At 37.6% G+C, this 26733-nt stretch overlaps 1 pseudogene; it reads left to right on the forward strand.

Moving 5' to 3' along the window:
• Nucleotides 1-6053: 6053 nt before the first annotated feature.
• On the forward strand, nucleotides 6054-6175 carry LOC129904767 (5S ribosomal RNA; annotated as a pseudogene).
• Nucleotides 6176-26733: the final 20558 nt, after the last annotated feature.

Below are 26733 nucleotides of genomic sequence, written 5' to 3' on the forward strand. Positions count from 1 at the left end.
TGTGGGTGATCCTAGTTCTATTGTACCTATGGGAGTAGTGAATATAGAAGAAAACTTGACCTATGAAGAAGTTCCTATAGAAATTTTGGACCAGCAAGTTAAGAGATTGAGGAACAAAGAAGTTGCATCTGTTAAAGTCCTTTGGAGAAATCAACAAATAGAAAGTGCAACATGAGAAGCGGAAGCGGATATAATTAAGAGATACCCTCATCTTTTCCCCTCTACCCAAACCTAAGGTATTAAGTTGTCCTTGCTCAATTACTTGAAATCTTTACATCTCAACCTTTCTTGTCATATGCTTGCAAAATTATTAAATATGTTTTAAACAATGTTTTAAATTATACTATTGCAGTAATGATAGTTGTTTGTTTACACTCTACTCTACTCAAGCTAAGTCTTTCCTCATTCGAGGACGAATGTTCCCAAGGGGGAGATAATGTAACATCTCCTAAAAACGTTATATACGATGTTTCAATTCTCGCCTAAACATGATACAACCTCTGTATTTTGGGCATAACTTTTCATAGGAATATCTAAATTGGGTGATTCAAATTTCTGAGTAACCACAAGATCATTACCTACAACCTGTATGAGACCATATTTTATGTTTCAGAGTTTAAGTAGGTCAAATAAATTAATTTTTGTAAGGAAGGTTGCTGTGACGGAAAGGAGTGTTTATAGAAGAAAACTCACATCTTACTGTAGGATTATCCAAACAGGTTGATTCTTGAACGATATGAAACAATACTTCCATATCTACAATTCTTATGAAGACATCAAATCCTAATAAGAAATTTAGCTTATTCAAATATAGCTCCAAAAAGAGTATTCTGTTAAAAAGAACTCATCTCACCTACCATGAAAAGATCTAGATACATTTGACATCACTCATGACATAAATTGTCCTCTATTTAACATCATCAATGACATCAATATATTCCATTAAATTTTTGATTTTTTGTTTATAATTATTTTATTTATTGTTAGGTCGCTCTTTCCCACCTATAAATACCCACCTTATTTCCTTATTTTATTCATCAAGCTTTGTCAAGCAAGTCTTCTCTCTATACACTTCTTTACTCATTCTCAAATATAATTTTAGTTCTTAGTAGTGAAGAAATACTATTCTGGTAATTCATATACTCCGGGTAGTACACAAAACCTTCCGGCGAGAAGATAAGCTAGGACTCAACAGTATTCATTAAGTCTTTCGGTTCCGACTAAAGCTTCTGATTCCAGGTATGTAAGGCTTCAATGAGAGTATTCCTTCCACTCTTATGTCTAAATTATTTTGATTATATGATAAATTATATTTTTTTTAAGCTCTACTCTAAGTTATGTGGGTGTTTATCAATGGGTTCTTTCACCCATGTATTCCAAAAAACTCTTTCAATTAAGCCTTTTGATTTCAAATAATATTTTCTTATGGTAATTCTTATTTTTACTTAATAGTATGAATCATGGTTAAACTAATGATTATTGGTCTATTTTGATGCAACATAATTTTATATGTATGAATTGATGGTTTGCAAATAATTCCTTTATTTATCTATTTAAAGGTTCTTGAAATTCATGGTGTGTTGTTTAAAGCGTGATTTTTATTTAATGGATTTCAAAGTATTTATGTATATTTATTTACATACATATTTGCAAGTTGAATTGATTTGAACCCACCTAGTTTTACTATATTTTTAATAAAGTTTGACTTGAAAGTTTTGACTCCAAATAAATGTTTATGAAAGTAATATCTATGATCAAAAAGGGAGTCTTATGAAATGAAAGAATGATGAAATGATATGAATGATGGATTCTTTATGCAATAAGGACAATTCTTGCATATTTGAATTATCAAATGTTTTAATGAGCTATTCTACCAAATATGATGTTTGAATTCTCAAGTTATATGCTATGAATATTTTGAAGTATTAAACTATTCCGTGGGATTGACTTATCACCGAATGAGGCATTGAGGTGGGATTCAGTAAGGGAATCCTAGTAGCAACGCCTTGTCTCATTAACTATGTGCCAACATAGGAGCCCTTGTAGGCTTAGGCTAATGGATCCATGAAAGCCCTTAAAGTTAAAGTTAAAGAAATGAATGAAGTTGACGGAGTTCTACCCAGCAAGTAGTCTCCCCAGCCAACGTAGGGGGTTATGTTGGATTCTATGTAATAGCTTGCATGGTCTTAAATGACGATTATGGTTAATTTCCCACAAAATGAATGTTTTAAAAGATATCCATATGATTTATTATGCATGTATTACATTATGTTCTATATTACCTAAATGTTATAATGTTTCCTCAATGTTCATGCATCCTTACATACTTACTACCTTCAAAGTACTAACGCATACTCTTTTGCCTACATGATATTACCACGTAGGGATCGGTGCTCCTCCTCGTTCTCCTCCACGTGGCTAGTTCAGACTTCGTTTGAAGACTACTTTTGGTGAGTTCTCATGTTCCGAGAACAATACTCCTTTATATTTCTAGCTTATGATATGTTGAGATATTTTACTATGGTATTTTTTCTATCATGATTAAGGGTGAGCTAGGGACTTGTCTTAGCCCCGTTAAATCTAATAGTTAGAGATATTGTTGGACATATGTAAGTTGAAGATTTATTATTATGATTTCCGCTTGTTTTACTTATCATCATTACCTATGAAAGGATAAAAGAATGCTAAGAGGCTTGTTTGAGGTACTTTTGGGTTCCTCATTCACCAAGTCACGTCTAGGCCCTAGGCTTGGGTCGTGACACTTGCATTGCATCATGTTAACTAGGTTTGAAGGGCGACCACATGAACGTGGTTAAGAAAAGTCCGTAAGAGGTATGTAAACCCTGTCTATCTTTTCTTTTGGGCATGTCTTAGATTTAAGTGGCAAATGATGTGTGTATGAAGCCTGGGGTAATTCTATTAATGAGCTCTAAACATAATTCATGATTCATAATTTGTGTTCACTGTTGAATGTTAAGACTCTTAAAGTAGTTGAGCTTCCATTCTTCAAGTCTTCTATATGCTGAAAAGTAGTGTATGTAAAGTTATTCTTCCTCTCTTTTGGCATGAGTTAGATGTAAGTTTTATGTATATGAAGTTTGAAGTTATTCCACTCTTAAAACTCTGAGTGTGAGTTAAGGCTCTTGTTCACTTTGTACTGATTAGAACTCTTGTAACAAGTTGAGTCATTACTTTTCAAGTCTTACATGTGATTGGAAGTGGTACATGTAAAGCTTGTCTTTTCCTACTTCTAGAAAGACTAGACCATAGGTATAGTAGAACATGGATTTGTATATAGCCCTATTTATAGATTTTGGATGTAACTCGTGACCTGTACTCACTTTTGAATGATAAGGGTCTTAAAGTAGATGAACTATGACCCTCGAGCCTTCTATAGGCTGAATAGTGATGGAATGTGTAATCTTCTATACCTAGGGGCTCTTGAACATGCTTTATGGTGATATCTAAGGTATGTTTGATTTGTTACAGAGTTTTACATTCACGTATATCCGTTATGATATATATGGATTAGGCCAAACGTACCTTGGCATATTTTGCTATATAAGGATCGGGCCATACGTTCTACGGCATGTTGTGCTGTTTACAGATCAGGCTGTCATACCTCGGTATTGTTACATGATATACGGATTGGGCCATCATTCCTCAGCATTGTTACATGATATACAGATTGGGCCATCATTCCTCAACATTATTACACGATATATGGATCGGGCCATCGTTCCTCGGTATTATTATAAGATATATGGATCAGGACGTCTTTCCTCGGCGTGTACTTTGTGTATACATGGATCGGGCTATACATTCCACAGTGCTAATGGTATAAATATTCTTATGATGGAAAAATGATGTAGTTATTACACAAGTCCCCAAACGGGCCGGATACAGTACGTGATGATAGCATGTATGCCTTTATATGATAAGATGCAGGTACGGTAGATGGATAAATGTTATACTTGCCCCCTGCATCCTTATTTTAGTTGTTGTCTCTGTTATGATGTTTTATGCTTTATATACTCAGTACATAAATTGTACTGACCCCCCTTTCCTCGAGGGGCTCCGTTTCATGCCCGTAGATACAGATGTTCATTTCAAGGATCTACCAGATTAGGATTTCCACTCAGCTATGTCAGAAGTACTCCACTGTTCTGGAGCCTAGCTTCTGGTGTTAACCTTCTAATGTATATATTTGTTTATTCAAGGGTACAGCAGAGGCCCTTTCCCGCCATATATTACTGTTAATATTCTTAGAGGTCAGTAGACATGTGTGTGGGTTATACGTGTAAGTTCTATTCAGTTATCTCTACGTGATATATTGTTAATATCAAGATACTATGGCAGCCTTGTTGGCTTGCACACCCTTTCATGGCAAGATACAAATGAAAGAGGCTACAGGTATATGAAAATGCTATGACCCACTGGGTTCTTATGTATAGTTCGTATATTGATTGTTACATCTGATAATTAAGTATATAGGGGTCGAGGTTGGACCCCAGTTGTGGCCTACGGGGTTGGGTCGTGACTTAAGTAGTATTAGAGCAGTTCATCCTTGGAGTGTCTACAGACCGTGTCATGTAGAGTCTTGTTTATCGGTGTGTTGTACACCATATCTATAAACAGGAGGTTACAGGTCATTAAGGATGTTACCTTTCTTTCAAATCTAAGATCGTGCGATAGAGCCGAGTTATAGAGAATAAAATTCCTTATACTAACCTTTGACTTTTGCAAAAGGATAACATAGACTGATGAAAGTGACCGACTATATTGGAAGTTATAAAGAATGTAGGTAAGGTATTGAGATACGATAGACGTGTAAAGTTGAAAATTGAAAGGAGATGTAGCCAGGGCAGTGTAACAGGTGCAGTTCGAGTGGACATATGAGATAAGTCCATTTTCTTACTGTTGATATTGAGCGCCCTTTGTGGCTATGGTATAATATGATATGAATATATATGTTGGCCCTGTGAGGCATTGTTGGAAAAATGAAGATACAAGGTTGTAGTATGCCTTGTCCATAATAAGAATGAGATGTGACTAAACTACGAGTATGGCAGACCTAGAGAAATAAGTTAATTGTTGAATCGATAACAATAGAAACTAGGAGGTTGATACTGGTATGGTAAAGCGAAGTTGGAAAAGACTTATGATCCAAAGAAGATAATTTAGAAAAGACTGATAGATCTTGATAGAATGATATACTAAGGCGCCGATCGAATTTATACACAGGAGTAAACTATGATGAGTTGTAGTTAAAGGAAGTAATAGTATGATTAAGAGAAGAGTACGAGGGAAAAAGAATTGTGACGGATATAAAGTATTAATAAGACAACTGGTGAGACATTAAGGATGAGATTAACTAAGAATGGTAAGTAACCTATAGTAAGAATCCTAAACGAGGTTAAGAAGTGTCATACTATGAGATTGAATGTGATTAGGATATCAGGTGAATGTAACGAATATCGTTATGAGAATAAGTAAAGCCTAGTAAGAAAATAACTAAAGGATATGACATGGTTTGTGGAAAAACAGAAAATCAAAAAGAGAATGAATTAGAAGGCTTACACAGATTTATAAGGAAGGTTCAGAATAAAAGGTCAAGTGGTCACGAAAGTAAAAGCAAGCAACAGGGCAAGATGAATGCCAGAGATAACTGGTATGTTAAGAACTGAGATGAATAAAATATGGCTTTGACTAAACTCCTACATTAAGTTGTATGACTCGAGTACTAGTATTTGGACTAAATTATGTACTATCTATCGAGAATACTAAGCACACTATAGTTGTACTAGGGTTTATTATGGGGGCAACCTAAAGTATGGATGATCTAACAGAAGGTGTAGACATGGTGCAACCTGTTAAATATGTTGGAATAGAATCAATTGCATGTAAATAGTTGAGAATAAACAAAAGATGACATGGATACACACTAAAGGGGGGGAAGTGGACAAGGGAAGTACAAGTGTAAGAGAAAATCAACTGACGCTATCATATGTAAATGGGAACTCTTAAACTTCAAATAAGATCCCATAAGAGATGGATGCGATCATACCAGCACTAACGCACTGGATCCCATCAGAACTCCAAAGTTAAGTGTGCGTGGGCGAGAGTAGTACTAGGATGGGTGACCCCCTGAGAAGTGAAAGAGGGAATGAAACACAAGTATCCGTACCTATTCCCTATGTCTACAAGTAATCCTAACATTTGGAACACTGATATTGATTACTTGATGAAAGTATATGTTATGGCAACCGGATAGGGGAACTCTCCATATAGTCGGTATAAGATTCGCATAAAGGTTTTGCTTCACATTCAAGGACAAATATTCTAAAGAGGGGAAGGATGTTACACCCCATACTCTGGTACCTCAGAACGCTTCTTAAGCTTCTTAAGTTTCTGGGAAGGCTCTTAAGTGTTTTTTGAAATCGTCATGTTAGTCGGATAATCTATAACTCTATCAAATAATTCTAAGGAAAGGAGAATGAGATACTCCATAATAGAGAAGATTGAAAATAGGGTTAGAAGAGGTTGGAAGGAGTTAGAAGCCAAGTAATGAATCGTAGGACTCGTCCTACTTGCGTAAGCTACCGATTTGGACGTCTTGCATAATTAAGATCCTGGAGCACACGTCGAGCTTAAGTAGCAAGGAATACGTAGACTCTTGAAGTGTGACGGGATTACATACCCACCAAAATGAAGCAAGTAGGTGACAAGTAGGTGACACACCTACTTGGGCTAACTAGGTGCCCACCTACTTGGGGTGGACCCCATGCTACCACGTGGCAGTATATGATTGGCCGCATAGTGTGAGGTGGCGCCCTAGGAGGCTGACATGTGTCACCCCTAGAGGCTACCATGTGTCACCTCCAAAAGTGGTATGTATATTCCTAGTTGATGACTAAGGAATTCATTTTCAGCATATCTTAACTTAAGAAAAGTAAAGAAACTTAGAAGAATAGAGAGAGAGCTACGACAGCAACACAACAAGGCAAGGCCTTAATTTTCGATTTGTGAATTAATTATTTAAGGTATCCTACGGTGATATAGCAGTGTTTAACAACATAAAATTTATCATTGGGGTTTCGAGGAGGTTCTCATTTTTGTCAACAAACCCATTTTTGGAATGGGACTATTGTTAATAATACTAGTTTAACTCCTTGTGTAAAGCTTCATTTCGAGTGATTCAAGATGTTTTGGAAAGATATTACATATGGATGTAACTTTTATTTAGCCTATAAAATCCAGTTTTGCTTTTATCTACTTGAAAAAGGATGATAAAGTATAGGTGAGGTGCTGCCCAGATTTTATTTTGGAAATCCTACACGGGCTGCTGTTGGTATTTTGGGCATATCATTTTGTATAAAATTGTCATAGGGGTGATTCAAAATTGTATGCGAACCTAATATATGTATATAACTTTAATTGAGGCCACAAAGCCTGTTTTCCCTAATTACCCCTTGGAAACTAAGCGACAATACAAGACAATAGGCTGTCCAGAATTCACGTTTTGATAGTTTTGAGCAAGTTGTTTGGGGGTTTGTATTGTGTAATGTTGAAATGAATTAGTTGTGTGTATGCTACTGGTTGTTGTTGTTGGTTGACTGTATTTATTAGGGGTTTAATTGGAAATTCGGATAACGTATATTATAGGGGAGATGCTGCCCAATTTCCATGAACAAGGGGTTTAGTTCTATGAATACTCATGTATAGCCTAAGGTGCTGGATGGCCAAGGGTTATTGATACTTGCATTGCTTCCATGTTAACTAGGTTTGGAGGGAAACGACGTGAACGTGGTTAAGAGAAGTCCGTAAGAGGTATGTAAAGCCTGTCTCTCTTTTATTTTGGGCATGTCTTAGATTTAAGTGGGAAATAATATGTGTATGAAGCCTGGGGTAATTCTATTCATGAGCTCTAAACATGATTCATGATTCATAATTCGTGTTCACTGTTGAATGTTAAGACTCTTAAAGTAGTTAACTTCCATTCCTCAAGTCTTCTATATGCTGAAAAGTAGTGTATGTAAAGTTATTCTTCCTCTCTTTTAGCATGACTTTGATATAAGTATTATGTATATGAAGTTTGAAGTTATTCCACTCTAAAAACTCTGAGTGTGAGTTAAGGCTCTTATTCACTTCCTACTGATTAGAACTCCTGTAACAAGTTGAGTCATTACTTTTCAAGTTTTCCATGTGATAGGAAGTGGTACATGTAAAGCTTGTCTTTTCCTACTTCTAGAAAGACTAGACTATAAGTACTAATAGAACATGGATTTGGATATAGCCCCATTTATAGATTCTGGATGTAACTCATGACTTGTACTCATTTTTGAATGATAAGTGTCTTAAAGTAGTTGAAATACGACCCTCGAGCCTTCTATAGGCCTAATAGTGATGGGATGTGTAATGTTCTATACCTAGGGTCTCTTGAACATGCTTTATTGTGATATCTAAGGGATGTTTGATATGTTACAGAGTTTTACTTACACGTATATGCATTATGATATATATGGATCGGGCCAAATATACCTTGACATGTTGTGGTATTTACGGATCTGGCCATCATACCTCGACATTGTTACATGATATACAGATATGGCCATCATTCCTTGGTATTGTTACATGATATATGGATCGGGCCATCGTCCCTCGACATTGTTACACAATATACGGATCGGGCCATCATTCCTCTGTATTATTATAAGATGTGTAGATCGGGTTGTCATTCCTCGGCGTGTACTTTGTATATACATGGATCGGGCTGTACGTTCCGCAGAGCTAATGGTATAAATATTCTTATGATGGAAAAATGTTGTATTTATTACACAAGTACCCAAAAAGACCGGATACAATACGTGATGATAACATGTATGCCTTTATTTGATAACATTCAGGTACGGTAGATGGCTAAATGTTATACTTTCCCCCTGTATCCCTATTTCAGTTATTGTCTCAGTTATGATGTTTTATGCTTTATATACTTAGTACATATATCATACTGACCCCCCTTTCCTCTGGGGGCTGCGTTTCATGACCGATGGTACAAATGTTCATTTCAAGGATTCACCAACTTAGGATTTCCACTCAGCTATGTCGGAAGTGCTCTACTGTTCTTGAGCCTAGCTTCTAGTACTGACCTTCTAATGTATATATTTGTTTATTCAAAGGTACAGCGGGGGCCCTGTCCCGCCATATATTACTGTTAATATTCTTAGAGGTTAGTAGACATGTGTGTGGGTTATACGTGTAAGTTTTATTCAGTTATCTCTACGTGATGTATTATTAATATCAAGATACTATGGCAGCCTTGTCGGCTTGCACGCCCTTTCATGACAAGATACAAATGAAAGAGCCTATAGGTATATGAAAATGCTATGACCCACTTGGTTCTTATGTATAGTTCATATATTGATTATTACATCTGATAATTTAGTATACGGGGGTCTAGGTCAAACTCTAATTGGGGACAATGGGGTTGGGTCATGAGTTATACCCGGTCCACTCTAGGGCTCGGGGTCACAAATATATTCCTATATTTTCATATGTATACCTACTAAATTGTCTGGCCCATCATGGGACTCGGTGTCAGAAATGTTTTATAAGGTCATCATATGCATACATGTGTCATACCTGGCCCTTGATGGGACTCGGTCGTACCCAGCACTTTATGGGACTCAATGAAGGCTTAGATCATAATATATCATACTCGGCCCTTTATGGGACTTGGTCATACCCGACCCTTTTTGAGACTCGGTGAATAATCATGTCATCATATATCGTACCCGGACCTTTATGGGACTCGGTCATACTCGACCCTTCATGGGACTCAGTGGAAGATATATTAACAACATACATGAGTAGAGTAGTGAGTAACTATATGCAATTAGCTCATCCTCCGAGACTCAATATAACAATTGTCATGAACTATCATTTGAGGTCAAAATAATCATCATCCCAAGTATCCTCTAAATGTCATTAGGGACATATTAAATGGAGTCTCAGGAATCATAGACTTGTATTAATACACTTCCAAAATGCTTATGAAATTAGAGACACTTGTCATTTAGAGTCCTTAGGCACAAAAGCTCATACATTCAATTACTATTTCACATATAGAAGGCTCGAGGTCATGACAAACTTGGTATCAGAGTGTAAGGTTTAAGTGGTGCTTAGGTGTCCAATATGACACGTCAAGTAGAGTCTTATTCATAGTACTGATGTGCACCACTTCTACGAATAGGATGCTATAAAACATTTTAGAAATTCTCACTTCTTTGATGATCTATGTTGTGCAGTAGAGTGTGATCTAAGACTTCCTTTCCTTAATGATTGTTCTTTGCAATTTTCAAAAAAAAATGGCCCCAAGAATACCCCCATTTCCAAGGGGAAACAATGCTAATGAAATCCAAGATCCCCCGGCTCCTCAAGACAATGGTCCCCTACTAGACCAAATGACTAATGAGGAATTTCGGACCGCCATTACTATACTATCCCAAGTGGTGACCAAGCAAGGGGTTGTAGCTCCTCCTAATCTTCCTATTATGGCCTCAAGAGTGAGGGACTTTGCACGAATGAACCTCCCAAGTTTCATGGATCAAAGGTTGATGAGGATCCTCAAGAGTTCACAGATGATGTCTATAAAATAGTGAGCATTATGGGGGTGTTGACCGAAGAGAAGGAGGAATTAGCAACCTATAAACTTAAGGGTGTTGCAAAAGTATGGTGTACCCAATGGAAGGTGGAAAGGGTAGATGAAGGTCCCACCGAATGGGAATCCTTTAAACTCACTTTCCTTGATCCCTTTTTACCTCTTAAACTAAAGAAAGCTAAGGTGTTGGAGTTTATCAATCTTTGACGAGGCAATATGGGGTAAGGGACTATGCCCCTAAGTTTACTAAGCTTTCTAAGTATGCTCCTTTATTAGTTGCCGATCCACATGCCAGAATGAGTAAATTCATATCTTGGGTGTCTGACTTAGTTGTTAAGAAATGTCATATCGCTAAGCTTTTGAGGAGATGGACATAGATTGACTAATAACTTTCACCGAACAAATAAAAGGAGAAACGCTCAAGGAAATGAGGATGTGGGATTATAAGAGGGCCCTGTATGAAGGTGGGTTCTCCAAAACTTGGACCGGAAGCAGTAGTAGTGGACGCTATCAATAAGGCCAAGGTTCAGGGAAAGAAGTTTGTTAAGGAAAGGGTGACATACCCTAAAGGTCAAGGAGGAGGAGGTGTGAATACTAGTAGCCCTTTTTTTCCTAAGTGTGCAAAGTGTGGGAAGAGTCATGGAGGAAAATGCTTGATGGGAATGGTTTCTTGCTATGGATGTGGATATATGGTCCATAAGCAATCCAAGTTCCCTTATATTGCCAACAAAGGGGGATAAGGTCGTCCTCAAGGAGGACAAGTTCAACAATACGCCCAAGCTCAACCTAAGAGAGGTCAACGTAATAATCGATTTTATGCTTTTCATGCTAGGCAAGATGTGGATAAGACTTTTGATGTTGTTACAGGTATGTTACGGGTCTTTAACTTAGATGTTTATGCATTGCTTGATTCGGGTGCCAACTGTATTTTCTTACTCCTTACCTTGATATGAGATTTGGTGTATGCCTTGAGGTGCTATTAGAACCTTTTTCAATTTATACTCCTGTTGGTCATTCAGTATTAACCAAGAGAGCTTATTGGAAGTGTCCCATGTACATCTTGAATAAAGTTATTCCATGTGATCTTGTTGAACTTGAAATAACCAATTTTGACATCATTCTTTGTATGTATTGGTTACATGCCGCTAATGCATCTATATGTCGTAGGACTCGTGTGGTTAAGTTTAACTTTCCTAATGAGCCTATTCTTGAAGAGAAGGGTAACAATTCGGTGGTTAAGGGTTGATTCAGTTCATGTCTTAAGGCTGAAAAATGATTTCCAAAGGGTACATTTATCATATTTTGTGAGTTTGGGATGTTGATGTAGAAACTCCCACTCTTGAATCGGTCCCTTTAGTTAACGAGTTTTCTGATGTATTTTCTGATGATTTGGTTGGTATTGCTCCCATAATAAAAATTAACTTTTGCATAGATCTCCTTCCTAATACCCAGCCTATTTCTATTCCTCCTTACTGTATGGCTCTGTCGGAACTTAAGGAGTTGAAAGAGAAATTGAAAGATTTGTTGGATAAATGTTTTATAAGGCCAAGTATTTCACCATGGGGTGCTTCCGTATTGTTTGTTAGAAAGAAAGACAAGTAACTCCGAATGTGTATAGATTACCGGCAATTGAATAAGGTCACCATTAAGAACAAATATCTAATCCCGAGGATAGATGACTTGCTTGATCAATTGCAAGGGGAAAGTTACTTCTCCAAAATTGATCTTCGTTCTGGTTATCATCAATTAAGAGTAAGTTAGTGCGATATTCCCAAAACGGCATTTAAGACAAGATATGGTCTTTTTGATTTTGTAGTTATATCATTTGGTTTGACTAATGCTCCCACTATCTTCATGGATTTGAATAATAGTATTTTTAAGCCATACTTGGACATGTTTTGTCACGACCTAATCTCGTAGGTCGCGACTCATGCCCGAGTTGGACACCCATATATCCCCTTAGTACTTATTAACATAGTAGCAGAATAAAAAATGTAGAAAGCAAATGAGGCCGCTAGATACAACACAAATGTAGATGTAGCACAGAAAGGCCGTTAAGGCTGTCCCGAAACACCAAATCCCAAAACACATATACAGACCCCACAAAACATATACAAAACCCACAATACAAGACTACAGACCTATATAGAATGATAGCCTAATCATATGATTGGATAGGGCCCCATCATACCCTTGACCAACGTGTACAAATATGCAACAGAAAAGTTAGTACCAAAATAGGGTTGCAGATAAAGGAGCACTGTCAAATAGAAGAGTGGACGTCCTAGGCAAGCGGATCGGAAAACGGAGCATTGGTAACTGCGGGCATGTAATGCAGCCCCCAAAGACAAGGGTTCAGTATGGAAAATGTACTGAGTATGTAAAGTATGGACTGTAATAAATAAAGTTCTAACTAGAGCAGAATGTGCAGAAAATGAGCTAAATACTCAGAATATCAAAATGTTTATCAAAAGCACATATAATGCATGCAGAAAAAACATAATTCATATATGGTCCTATTACAGGACGTGGTGAACAAAATGTGGTCGCCTTCTCATCACCAGCGCCACAAAACAGTATAACTCTAGAGTAGGTAATATCTCTGTAACATACTATATCATATCAGATGGCCATATCATATCGTATCATATCATAAGACATCAACATATGTATACATGGAACAACATATCTCCACAACCCATGTACAGGGCGTACCTTCCCCCTCCCATCGGGGCACGTCAAATAATACCGAGAAGTACGCACGATCATGTATATCCTGGCCCAGGCTCAGTGGAAGAAGCATTGAGGCATCCACGAGTGGAATAGTGAGAAACTAAATGCAATTTAAAACATTATCAAATACTCAATGAAGTAGTAAAGACGATTTGTCATTTGAAAATCAGGGCGATATTCATATCACTATTGATCATATAAAAAGAGCTTTAGAAATCATAGACATGAATCAAGATGATACAAAATAACTTATAAAAGTCAAGGATATTAGCTACCGGAGAATCTCTAAGAACAGGAATCATGAATCACCCTCGAGACTTATGAATGGAATTACCACTAAAGCTAATATTAATCCTTACTTAATTCTAAGACATGCCAAAAGAAAGAAGGGACAGCTTTACATACCTATGTCAAAAACATGCCAAGAGAAAGAAGGTTGCTTTACATACCTCTTATGGATTACCCTTAACCACATTTGCCTCGTCGTCTTTTGAACCTATTTAACATGAAATAAATAAAAAGGTAAATAACCTTTCATTTTCCAATTTTCAACTCTACACCCATGTATTCATAGGAATCATTCCCTTGTCCATTTCCCTCGACTAGTTTATTACTAGTTCTGAAGTTACCGGAAATCGGGCAACATCTCCCCTATAACTTGCCCTATCCCACTGCTAATCTTAGCAGTCATATTACCAACAACAATCAGCAGCTATATATAAAATCAAATCACTTCAACATTACTCAATACAACTCCAAACAACTAGCTCAAAACTACGATAGCAAAATAGAGTTTTTACCCTTTATTTCGTAAAACCTTTAACAATATGAAATGCAGGGTCGTGTGGCTACAAGAAGAAGTACCCACACCCCTTTTAGAACAATTTACATCCCTTTAACACACCATCCAACCAGCTGCAACAGCAACACCACAATCACAATCCACTACTCAACTTCGATTTAACTATAACGACTTAAATTTAGTTTGTTTCTAACGTCAAGCATCCTCATATAAGTTTTCCACTTCCATCCTCATTTAAGACATGTAATATACTTCATAACAACATCATAAACTCCAATTTGAAAGGGAAAACCTTACCTTACCCAAAAGTCATCTCGGAAGTTCTTTTAGTACGGCTAAAACTTCATACCATAAATTTACATTACTAAAACCTTCATACGATCATGGTATACCTTAAATACTTAATTCACAGAACAAAATTGGAAAACTTACCTTTTTCTCCCCTTGGCCGCCACTACTTTCTCTCTAGCTCTAGGGTTTCTTCTTTTCCTTTTTCCTCTTGAATTTACTAGAGAAGTATGGAACTTATGGGATAAGAATGAAGCTAAAAGTCATAAAGCATATATATATAGGCTAATTTAGGGGTGAAATGTGTCAACTTCTAAGTGGTGACACATGTCAAGCCCTCATTGGGTCAATACACCACCTCCTCCAACTATGAGCTGCCACGTGGCATGTAGGGGCCCATAGTCATGAACCAAATCTGTAGGCCGTGACTGGGGTCTGACTTAGACCCCCGTATATATAAATCTCAACTATAAGAACTATACACAAGAATCTAGAGGGTGATAGCAAATTCATCTGCATATAGCCTCTTTCATTTGCACCATATCATGCAAGGGACGACAAGGCTGCCTTAACATAATAACACTTATAAGATTTCATATAGGCACAACTGAATCAAAATCGTAAACAACCCACCTACATATATCTATAGACCTCTAAGAATATTAACAATGACATATGACAGGACAGGGCCCCCATCGTACCCCTGAATAAATAACTATATATCTTATACGATCAGCACGAAAAGCAAGGCTCTGGAATAGTGGAGCACTTCTGACATAGCTGAGTGGGAGTCCTAAGCTGGAGGGTCTCCAAAGTAAGTATCTGTACCTGCGGGCATGAAATGCAGCCCCCCCCCTCCCCAAAGAAATGGAGGTCAGTACGATATATCTACTGAGTATATAAAACATAACATATCATAGCTGAGACCATAACTGGAACAAGGATACAAGGGACAATTGTAATAATTAACAAATTAATGTACCTGCACCTTAGGACACATAGTCATATACATCATCATACGTTGTGTCTGGCTCACTAAGGAACCCAGTATCATTACTATTTCATAAAATTACCATATCACCATATCAACATCCCCTCTCATCATATGTATAATTTCATCAGGTCATCGTATAAGGCATCATATCATCGTATACGACATAATCTTATCATATATTTCATCATAGTACATCCGGTCCACTATGGGGCTCGGGGTCATAAGTGTATCCCTATATTTTCATATGCATGCCTACATAAGTATCTGGCCCTTTAGTAAGGGACTTGGTGATAGAGTAGTGTATATAATGTACCACACCCGGCCTCTTTATGGGACTCGATACTATTATCACATCATAAAATATACTGAGGAACGTTCGGCCTGATCCATAATTTAAAACAATATCGAGGAACGTACGGCTCGATCCATATTTTTATCACTTTATCAAATATATATATATATATATATATATATATATATATATATATATATATATATATATATATATATACGGCCGGGGAATCGATGAATAACTTCATCACATACGGCGTCATCGTATGCTTCAACTTCATCGTATACAATATTTTATCATTGTATACTTTATACATGCATATACATAGTCGGCCTGGGACTCGGTAAAGGAGTAATAAAGTTGTGCATGATAACGTTCCTAGCCCATCATAGGACTCGGTGAAAGAAGGGTTACCATATGCACGAGTAGAATAGTGCAAAACCATATGCAACTAGGTCATCTCCTGAGACTCAATGAAACAGTCAAGTGAATCGTCACTTGAAAACTAGGGAAGTAATTCTCCGAGGTACCCTTTAGATGTTATTAGGATATAGGCCTTATATGTACTACTCTTCATCCTACAGAAGACTTGAAAGAAGATGAGTCCACTTAGTGCAGGAGTTCTAACATCCAGAAGTGAACAAAGGTCTTGACTCATACTCAGATCTTTATGAATGGAATGACTCCCAAGTTTCGTATACATATAACTTAAGGCTAAGACATGCCAAAAGAAAAGAAAGGGTAAGCTTCACATACCTTTTGTGGATTAACTATAATCCAGCTCGCCTCGTTACCTCCTTGACCTAATAACATAAGAGTAATACTAAGGTAAATGACCTTTCTATTTCTGATTTCCAACTCTACAACCAAGTACCCATAGAAATCATTTTCTTATCCAATACCCTCGACTAGTTTGTTACTAGTTCCAAAGTTACCAAAAATTGGGCAACATCTCCCCTATAAATTCAACATCCCGGAGATTGTACTCGGCCAAAATGTCAAAAAACATACCAATAACAATAACCAAAATCATATATGTAAATAAATCACTTCAACATTACCCAATACAACTACAAACAACTAGCTCAAAACTACGATACCAAAATAGAGTTTTTAACCAATATTTCGTAAAAGCTTTAACCGTATTAAATGGGGGGTCATGTGGATGAAACCAAAAGAACTCATAACCTTTTTATAAAAATTTACATCCTTGCAACACACAACAACACCAGATAAAACTACGGGCCACAATCACAACACCCTGTGCGACTTCAATATAGCTATGACGACTTTAAGTTAGTTTGTTTCTAATGTCAAGCATCCTTATGCAATTTTTACACTTCAAACCTTATTTAAGACAAATAATTTACATTATAACATCATCAAAAACTCCAATTGGAAAGTGAAAACCTTACTTTGCCCGAAACTCACCAAAACTTGCCTCAGAAGTTCCTTTAGCGCGACTAAAACTTTGAGGCTGCTTGCTAACGTTTTGGTGCTGCTCCAACCATAAATTTAAATTAATAAAATCTTCATAAAACCTTGGTATACCCTAGATAATTAATTCACGGAACAAAATTGGAGGCTTACCTTTCTTTCTCCTTGGCCGAACCTACTCTCTCTCTTGTTCTAGATTTTTCGTCTCTTCTTTCTTTCTGTAGAAGTCTCTTGAACTTGGAAGAGAAATGAATTTCTTATAGATAAGAATGATTCATAACATATATATATATATATATATATGCTACTTTAGGGGGGTGACATGTGTCAACCCCTAAGTGGTGATATGTTAAGCCCTAAGTGGTGACACGTGTCAACCATCATTGGGCCAACATATCCCATAGATTTCCAAGTTTGTAGCTTAGATAACTAAGTCGAGTCCTATGACTCATTATTTGTTCTCCAACTTCTTCTGGATACTTACAACGCTATTTCCAATCTTCCCTATTATGAGGTGACACATTCTCCCTTCCTTAGAGTTGTTTGATAGCGTTATGGGCTATTCGGCTCCCATGGTAACTTCTAAGAAGCTTGAGAAGCTTTAAGAAGCTTTAATAAAGTTAAGAATCCTTCCAAAAACTTAAGAACCTTTCAAGATACTTAAGAAGCTTAAGAAGCTTCCAAGGTACAAAAGTACGGGGTTTAACATCCGTCCCACCTTTAGAACATTCGTCATCTAATGTGAACGAAAACCCTCCTTAAGATTTTATACTGACTATATAGAGAGTTTCTCTATTCCATCGCAATAACATATACTTTCACCGAGCAATCAATATCAGAGTTTCAAAGGTTAGGATTACCTGTTGACGTAGAGAATAGGTAAGGATACTTGTGCTTCATTTCCCTTTCAGCTTCCCAGGTAATTTCTTCGCGACTCTAATTTCGCCATAACACTTTGACGGAAGCTACATCCTTAATTCTCCACCCCCTACTCCTCCGATCCAAGATGGCGACCGGTTGCTTCTCATAGGATAATTCCTCTATGACCTGGATATCCTCTGCAGAATATACTCGAGATGGATCACCAACACACTAGAGAAGCATCGATACTTAGAAGATTAGATGTACTACTTTTGGATCCGCCGGTAAGTACAACTCACAGGCAACCTTGCCTATTCGGCGGAGGGTATGATAAGAGCCAATACATCTCGGACTAAGGTCATTTTTCTTGCTGGATCTCATCACTTTCTCTGTGGATGACACTTTTAAGAGTTCTTAATTATAACTTGAAACTCTAGAGATCGATGTCGATTATCTGCGTATCACTTCTGTAGACTCAGAACTGCTAATAATGTCTCCCAAATAATCTTCACCTTTTATATCACTTATTGAACCACATCTGGGCGTATTAGTCATGTTTTACTACCATCAAAGTAATCAATTGGCGACCTACACTATCCGCCATACCAAGTCTCGTACGGGGCCATTTGGATACTAGAATGATAGTTAATATCATAAGTACTTTTGACAGGTGGTAGGAAATTGTCTGAGCTACCTTTGGAGTCAACCGTATAGGTCCGTAATATATCGTCTAGCATTTAGCTAGTAATCTTAGTCTGTCCATCAGTCTGAGGGTAAACTGGTGTACGAATACCTATCTTTCTTCCTAATATCTTCTTAAACTGATCTTCGGTAGTTAACTATAACTTGGGCTCCTTCCTCTAGGAAAATAGCTATGAGAACTATATAAGGTCCTACCACCCTCTTGACCTATAATTTCACACCATCTCAGCTAAGCAGGTAGTCTTTGATTGGAGGAACATGGGCTGATCTTGTTAATCTACGGATAATATTCCATATAGAACTATCTGTCCGGGGAGTGCAAAGTGAGTCTTGTAGCCAAGTTGTGTTGTGGAATCTTTGACCTCGTATAATACTTCTTTCCTTCTTTAGATAACATCAACTAGTACCCTCACCTTTTGGGGTTTTGCTTTTTGCCCATCAGAGTTGGCTACCAAGTTGTGCTGAAGTCCCCTCACACAATGACCTGTATAGCCATTCCGTGGTTTGCCTATCATTAACTTGTATTATGTTAAAGAACCGTGGCATACAAGTGCGCCATTTATTAGTAATTAGCTAATCCTTCTTGCTTTGCTTAATCCTTTTTATAATTCCCTTAACGTAACTTATAAAACTCTAGGTACATAATCTTGTGTAGTTGCTTCTCTGCTAGTTCGGATTCTTCCATCTCGTGCGATCATAGAAGCACTAACGCGCTGGATCCCACTGGAATTTTAAAGTTAAACGTGCTTGGGTGAGAGTAGTACTATGCTGCGTGACCCCCTAGGAAGTCCTCGTGTCACGTTCCATTACAATCCTTGCAATAATGTGCGAAGGCACTCAACCTAGCCCAAGATTTACCTGAGCATCTTCTTGCTAGTCTTCATGCTTTGCCTTGCCCTCTCTGCACCTGTCTTACACTTGTCGTCGGGATAGATTGTTGGTTTAGGCATGGCTAGGTCCTATTTTTCTCTTAGTACTCACCCCATCTCGGTAGTTTGGTCTAACCCATCTTGACATCTCTCTGTAACATATCCAAAATATCCAGCTCCTTTTATCGTGTACTTCTCACTTGACCCTATATTCAACATATACATATACATAGGTTGCATAACCACTCTGATACAACCTGTATAAGATAGACATAATCTTTTTATTTCCCGGCCCATTTGCTTTACATATCAACTTCATACTAGAACTTGCTCGCGCTAACGCTATTTTGTCCTACTCCTTACTTTTGTTCATTTACGTACTCCTTGGTATCTTGATTTCCTACCATAAGAGATTTTCTATTCTTTCTCCTTACAACTTGTATGTTACCATATAAACGGCCAATGATGTTGTTTCCATATCTTAATCTTTACCCAAACACAGCCCTACTACTTTTTACACGGTCCTTAGTTTGCTCAGTCCTACTCTCTTATCGTATTCACCCCTTGTGGTAGGCACCCATCCTTTAGGGTTCTACCAATGATTCTTCACACGGTCTCAGATACCGCATCTCCTATCTATTTATTGTTGGCCTCGAGCTCCTTCTAACTTCTGCATATGGGATCTCGCTTGAAATTTAAGCATTCCTGTTAAGATGTGATAATGTCAGTTGATTTCATCTCACGCGTGTATTTCTATCATCCACTTCGCCCCTTTAGGGCGCACCCATGTCATCCTCTGTTTATTTTAAACTATTCCTACACATATGATTTTATTCCAACATATTTGACATACTGCGCCATGTCTACATCTTTTGTTAACTAATCTATACTTTAGGTTACCCCTGTAAGAAACCTTAATACAACCATGGTGTTATACCCCATACTTTTATACCTTGGAAGGTTCCTAAGTTACTTAAGCTTCTTAAGTTTCTTGAAAAGTTCTTAAGTTTCTTGGAGCTTCTTAAAGATCTTGAGATTCTTAAAAGTTACCATGTGAGCTGGATAATCTATAACGCTACCAAACAACTCTAAGAAAAGGAGAATGTGATACCCCATAATAGGGAAGATTGGAAATAGGGCTATAAGAATCCAAAAGAAGTTGGAGGCCATGTAATGAGTCGTAGGAATCGACTTACCTACGTAAGCTATCAACTTGAAAATCTTACTTACTCAAGTTACATGAGTGCATACCAAGCTTACATAGCAAGGATTATATAGGTTCATAAAGTAAGATGAGATTACAAATCCGCGAGGAGGAAAAGAGAGTGACACATGGCAGCATGAGGGAGTGCCACGTCGAAGTAGCTGGGAGTGCTACATGGCAGCAGCTGAAGCAAGGGGGTGGGCTCCTATCTACCATATGGCATCCCCTAGTTGGAGGAGGGGATGCCTTGGCCTGTGAGGGCTTGACATGTGTCACCACTTAGGGGTTGACATGTGTCACCCCTTAAAGTTGCCTATATATGTATGTTTATGAATTTTTACTTTTATCCTTTTCTCACAAGTCATCTTTATCAACAAAAGAAGATTCAAGAAAAGAAGAGAAGAGAAAACTTGAAGCTAGAGAGAGAGAGCTACGGTTTTGAGGAGGAAAGATGAGTTCCCCGATTTCATTTTGTAAACTAATTATATAGGGTATAAAATGATGTTATGAAGGTGTAATTAATGAAAATTTATGATTTGTAGCAGCCCAAAATATTATCAAACAGCCACGAAGTTTTAGGCGCGCTAAAGGAACTTCTGAGGCGAGTTTCGACAAGTTTGATGAGTTTCGGGAAGGTAAGGGTTTTAATTTCAAATTGGAGTTTATGATGTCATTATGAGGTATATTACACGTATTAAATAAGGTTTGAACTTGAAAAATTGCATAAGGATGCTAGACGCTAGAAACAAACTAAATTAAGGTTGTAGTAGCTAAACCGAAGTCGCGTAGTGTGTTGTCGTTGTGGTGCTGCGGTTGAAGCTGGTTGGGTTTTCTGTTGAAGGGATGTAAAGTGTTTTAAAAAGGGTGGGGTTTCTTCTAGTTTCAGCCACACGACCCTCCATTTGGCATGATTAATGATTTTGCAAAATAAAGATTTAAAAACGTTATTTCGGTATCGTAGTTTGGAGCTAGTTGTTTGGAGCTTGTATTGTGTAATGTTAAAGTGATTTACTTGTAAATATACTGATGGTTGTTGTTTTTGGTATGGTTTTTTATTTTTTGGCTGAGTCGAAATCTCAAGGATGTTGAAGTTATAGGGGAAATGCTGCCCGATTTTTAATAGCTTCGGAACTAGTAACAAACTATTCGAGGGTAATGGATAGGAAATAACTCCTATTAGTACTTGGTTGTAGAATGGGATATTGGAAAGTGAAAGGCTATTAAACTTAGTATTACGTTTAGGTCAAATAGGTTAAGGAGGTATCAAGACAAGTCGGATTTCAATTAATCCTTGAAAAGGTATGTGAAGCTTTCTCTTAGCATGTTTTGGCACAAGTATGTAAAGCTACCCTTCTTCCCTCTTGATATGTATTTGACATACATACGATGTTATAATGCTATGATTACTCACCGAGTCCCATCATGGGTCGGGTACGTTATATGATGGTAAGGTAAAGCAATGAGAAAGTTATGATACCGAGCTCATGATGGACCGGGTATGATATATGTATATAATAACTCTATGAGGGAATGTAGAGGGTATGTAAAGCTTATCTTCTGTCTTCTTTTAGCATGACCCATAGAAATCCAACAGAAAAAGAATGCACAAAGTCTACAAGAAGTTCTTATTCTTAAGTACACTAGGATGACTAACGTTTTTAATTTCCTAGAACTTATGTCCTTTTGCCTCGATTCATGTAAAATTGTCCAACCATCCTAAGTTGGTATAACTTATATTGTGGTATAAAGCATGACTCTTATTCAATCCTTTAAGCTAGAACTCTTCCAATAATTGAACTATGGCTTCTCAAGTTTTTCTATACCTTGGGAAGTAGTAGGTAGGTAAAGTTAATCTTCTTTTTTGTTGACATGAATTTTATGAAACAAATAGATAAAGTATATGTGATCCCAAGGAAGCCCCATTATCAAAGCCACTAAGATGGCCATTTTCGTGACTTCCAAAAGATATTTTATTACACCTTCATACGAGTAGATGATTCCAAAAGTGCTACATTGATGCAAACCATAATGACACTCCAAAGGTACTTGCTATGGCTATTGTCTTAATTTTTGAATGATAGTTCATTTTGATTGTTTCAGCAAGTCTTCAATAATGGTTTAAATTGCATATGGTTACTCACTACTCTACTCGTGTATACCATAACCCTTCTATCACCAAGTCCCGGTCCGGGTACGTAATCATGCACAGTTCAATGCATTCCACCAAGTCCATCAATAAAGGGTCGGGTATGCTATACGAGGACATGATAGTGCAATGAAATGAACGACTCACTGAGTCCCTTACTAAAGGGTTGGGTACGCTATATGAGGAAATAATAATGTAATGGCATGAATGACTCACCGATTCCCTCACTAGAGGGCCGGGTAGTATGTATATATATATGTATGATGATGCGATATGATAAGGTGGTGATGGCATCAGACCCGATAATGGTCCTACAGTTATGATTCACCGAGTCCTTGAAAGGGCCGGCTATATTATATAATATGAGCATGCATGTTTTTATGATTCAAAAGGTACAGGTACATTTTTTTTTGTTAAGTAACGTATTTATCCCTCTAACTCTCTTTATTTCAGATATACTTCCTGTTATGCTTTGTATACTCAGTACATATATCGTACTTACCCCCCTCTCTTCAGGGGGCTGTGTTTCATACCCACAGGTTCAGATACACACTTTGGGAATCTGCCAGCGTAGGAGTCTCGTTCAGCAGATTAGAAGCGCTCAATTGTGCTAGAGCCAAGATTTTGGTAATAACCCTCGATGTATATATTTATTTGTTACAGGTATGACGGAGGCCCTGCCCCACCTTATGTTACTGTTCTTACTGATAGAGGTTGGTGTACATATATGTGGGTTGTGTATACCTGTATGTAGATTGTATATGTATGTATGTGTAGTGGTACCTGTAAGGCGAATGCTTTGGGATGTCCCTGTTGTCACGGTAGCCTTGTCGGCTCACGCAAGATTTTATTATGGGATGGCCCTATATGTTATGATAGCCTCATCAGCTCATATGTTGTCGTGCCTACTGATACATTATAGCATAAACAGGGGATAGGTTTACTTATAGTTAGTAGGGGTATATGCGAGTGTCCAGTTCAGGAACCCGTAATGGCCTACGGGGTTGGGTTGTGACACATGGGGTTCTTAGAATTCTTGATAAATAGTATAGAATCTAGTCCAAGTACTAGTACTCGAGTCATATAACTAATGTAGTAGCTTAGTCGAAGCCGTATTTCCTTCATCCCAATCAGTACATCACTAGTGCTTATAATCGTGTCCGATTCTCCATTTGGCGGCACTTATACTCTGATGACACGTGTTTCTAGCTTTTCTATAACACTATCTTCATCCTAGTGAATACCACTTATTCCTCTTAATAGACTCGCAATGCATCAATGGTCTTGCAGAGCTACCTCTTTCATCCTTGATGGGGTCTTACTATTTTCCACGGTGGAGGTACATATATACACAATACCCATTTCTTCTTCATGCACTTTCATCCTTATTGTGTACTCGATGCTAACTCCTAATCTTACTCACAATACATTCTTTAGTTACTTCGTTACTAGGCCCTACGTACTTCCATGATGATTCTCATTATATTCACACTATATTCTGCTCATGGTCAATCCCGAAGGATAATATTTCTTAACCTTTATTCACGTTCCTTACTCTGGACTAACTCCACCTAGTGGAGCAAGCGTACTTAACCCCCTTATACTTCCTCGTCATTCTCATCCTTAATACCTCGCAGGCAGTCTTAAGACATTCATATCCATCACCATTCTTCTCACCATATCAGTATCGACCTTCTAATTACCACTCATACCACAATTTACTTATTTCCCAAAGTTACTTTTACTCCTAGTTTAGTCGAATCTTATCATTACCGTGGATACAATCTTCAAGATATACTACAACCTTATATCTCATTCTCTTTTTATTTCAAAAAATATATTCGGCAGAGTATATTCCTTACTATCCCAAACCTACACTCAAGAAATACCAACAATGCCTCACAGGGCTACCATATATATATTCATATCACCGCAACACATAGCGCCCAATATCAACAATAGTATAAAATAATGGACTTACCTCGTATGTCCAACTCGAACTGCACCAGTTACACTTTTCTGTCTACTTTTCCCTTCAATCTTCAACTTTACATTTCAATCATATTTTAATCTTCATACCTTATCCAGCATACCTCCTTCACACAATTACTTACCTGTATACTGGGTAGCTTCCAATATTATCCGTCATTTTCTTCTGTCGATGTTATTCTTCAGTTGAAAACAATGGTTAGAAAAAGGAATTTCATGTCCTATGGCTAGGCTCTATAGCACGATCTAAGATATGAAAGAAAGGTGACATCCTAAATGCCCTATAGCCTCTTGTTTATAGATATGGCGCACAACAAACCAATAAACAAGACTCTACTAGACACGGTCTGTAGACATTCTGAGGAAGCACCACTCTTATACCACTTCTGTCATGACCCAACTCCGTTCAACTATAAGAACTAACACAAGAATCTAGAGGGTGATAGCAAGTTCGTCTGCATATAGCCTCTTTCATTTGCACCATGTTATACAAGGGCCAACAAGGCTACCTTAACATAATAACATTTATAATATGCCATATAGGCACAACTGAATAAAACTCGTAAACAACCTACCTACATATGTCTACAGACTTCTAAGAATATTAATAGTGACATATGGCAGGAAAGGGCCCCCGCCGTACCCCCGAATAAACAATTATATGCATTATACGATCAGCACCAAATGCAAGGCTACAAAATAGTAGAGCACTTCCGACATAGCTGAGTGGTAGTCCTAAGCTGGTGGATCTCCAAAGTAAGTATCTATACCTGCAAGCATGAAATACAGCCTCCTCCCCTCCCTCCCCCCTGAAGAAATTGAGGTCAGTACGATATATGTACTGAGTATGTAAAACATAACACATCATAGCTGAGACCATAACTGAAACAATGATGCAGGGGATAAGTGTAACAATTAACAAATTAATATACCTACACCTTAGGACACATAGTGAACACATCATTATACGCTGTACCCGGCTCGCTAAGGAACCCGGTATCATAAATATTTCATCCTATTACCATATCACCATATCATCATCCTCTCTTATCATGTATATTTTTTCATCAGTTCATCGTATACGGCATCATATCATCGTATATGGCATAATCTTATCATATATGTCATCATAGTACATCCGATCCACTATGGGATCGGGGTCACAAGTGTATCCCTATATTTTCATATGCATGCCTACGTAAGTATCCGTCCCTTTAGTGAGGAACTCGGTGAAAGAGTAGTGTACATAATGTATCGCACCTGGACCCTTTATTAGACTCGGTTCCATTATCACATAGTAAAATATACCGAAGAATGTTCGGCCTAATCCATAATTTAAAATGATGCCAAGGAATGTACGACTCGATCCATATTTTCATTATATCATCATATATATATAGATGTATATATCCGAGTCGGGACTTGGTGAATAACTTTATCACATATGGCATCATCATTGCTTCAACTTCATCGTATACGGTATTTTATCATCATATACTTCATACATACATATACATAGCCGGCCCGGGACTTGGTGAAGGAGTAATAAAGTTGTGCACAATAACGTTCCCAGCCCATCGTGGGACTCGGTGAAAGAAGGGTTATCGTATAAATGAGTAGAGTAGTGACAAACCATATACAACTAGGTCATCTCCTGACACTCAATGAAACAGTCAAATGAACCATCATTTGAAGACCAGGGAAGTAATTCTCAGAGGTACCCTTTAGATATTATTAGGGATTTCATCAATTAGGG

Source organism: Solanum dulcamara, chromosome 9, assembly GCF_947179165.1.
Source record: "Solanum dulcamara chromosome 9, daSolDulc1.2, whole genome shotgun sequence".
In the NCBI taxonomy this organism is placed as follows: domain Eukaryota; kingdom Viridiplantae; phylum Streptophyta; class Magnoliopsida; order Solanales; family Solanaceae; genus Solanum; species Solanum dulcamara.